The following is a 1,868-nucleotide window of genomic DNA, read 5'->3' on the forward strand; positions in this document are numbered from 1 at the left end:
AGACTCTGTGATTAAAGTAGGGTAAAAAATAACCTCATTTGTCTCCAGTGTCCCTAATGTGCTTGGTGATGCTGAAGATGGGCCCTGTGTGCAAACACATCCCCCAAAGGTCCCAGTGGGAGCTCCCAGTGGGTGCTCCCAGTCCCCCCAGTGTCACGGCTGAGACATGCGGGAAGTGGGTTGCCAGAACTCTGCCAGGCTGCTGCGCTGGCTCCATTCCCGCCGGGGGGCAGATCAGGGGCCGCCAGTTATTGACCATTGTGATGTGGTGGGCGCTCACCCGGCGTGCGTCAGCTCCCCTCCCACCTCCATCTCTGAGCTCATTTCCTCCCGCCCCCCTTCCTGACTGTGCCCATTGTTCCCCTGCCCACCCCAAACCCATAGCGTGCCCCCCCGGCCTGCCTGGCACTGCCTTGCCATCTGCAGTGCCCAGGCCCCGGGAGGCTATGCTGGCTGCTGCTGTGCCAGGGACAGATGTGGAGCAGAGCCCGGGGGTGACATGCCAACGGTGAGATCAGTGCAGGTGGGAAGCCGGGCCCTGGGAGGAGAGGAGATGCTGGCAAGGGGGAGCAGGGGCGAGGGGGACATGGGCTAGCAGCTGGGGGGTCTGAGTTCTAATCCTGATGCTGCCTTGCGGTCTCCATGGCCACCCTTGGTGTCTCCCTCCCCGTGCCAAAGGGGCAGATGGTTATTTCCCAGCGTGGAGATTCAGTTCCTCTCTCTGCCATGATGGGGCCAGGCCCTCAGGTGTTCAGGGGATTTCGATTCACTGGAGGAGCTGAGAGAGACAAGGTGGGCGAGGGAACCTCTCTGCTTGGACCAAGGTCCCTTGGGGAGAGGGACAAGCGTTGGCACCCAGTGGTTCTCCAGGGGGTGAGAGCTGGCACCTCCCCCAGCCTGTCTCTGCTGACCTGGGCCTGGAGCTCCCACCGCAGCCAGGTCCCGCTTACCCCACAATGCCAGGGCACTGGTGCCCCAGCCAGAGCTCCGGGGGCAGGGGGGCAGACTGACGGGACCATGTCTGGGCACTCCCTGGGGTAGAGACCCGGGGGAGGAGGCCAGACTGATGGGCCCGGGGCTGGGGCACTGCAGGCTCCTTGGGGCAGAGACCCAGGGGCTGGGCAGGGGGGCAGAGTGTCTGGGCGCTCCCTAGGGCAGAGACTCGGCAGCCAGGCTCCAGGGGCAGAGGGGCAGACTGCTGGTCCCGTGTCTGGGCACTCCCTAGGGCAGAGACTCGGCAGCCAGGCTCCAGGGGCAGAGGGGCAGACAGCCGGGCCCGTGTCTGGGCACTCCCTGGGGCAGAGACCCAGGGGTAGGGGGGCAGAGTGTCTGGGTGCTCCCTGGGGCAGAGACCCGGGGGTAGTGGGGCAGAGTGTCTGGGCGCTCCCTGGGGCAGAGACTCGGCAGCCAGACTCCGGGGGCAGAGGGGCAGATGGCTGGGCCGTGTCTGGGCGCTCCCTGGGGCAGAGACCCGCGGCCCTGCAGCGCCTGGCACACAGGACCCTGCCCGAGGGCTTAGCCGACCAGCGACCGGGCCAGTCCTGGGCTGGGGGCAAAGGGGGGCGCGTAGGGGGGTGGGGTCCCGGGGGCTCGGCCCCGCAGCCCCAGCTTCGCCCCAAACCCAACCTCGGCTGGGCCGGCTCTGATTGGCTGCCAGCCCCAGCCAATGGGCGGCCGGCGCAGCTACTCCTGAATGAAGTGTGTTGTGGCTGCGGAGTGACTCCGGGAGCGTCGGGTGCCCGAACCGGATCGCAGCGGCGGGGACACGGGAGCTGCGCGGCCGCCGCGGATCCGCCAGCCGGGGGCCCTGCCCGCCCCCAGCGGGGAGCAGGTGGCTGCGGCTCGCAGCCCGGCCCGAGCATGTCCTA

This window comes from Chelonoidis abingdonii, chromosome 26 (genome assembly GCF_003597395.2).
Source record: "Chelonoidis abingdonii isolate Lonesome George chromosome 26, CheloAbing_2.0, whole genome shotgun sequence".
Classification (NCBI taxonomy): Eukaryota; Metazoa; Chordata; order Testudines; family Testudinidae; genus Chelonoidis; species Chelonoidis abingdonii.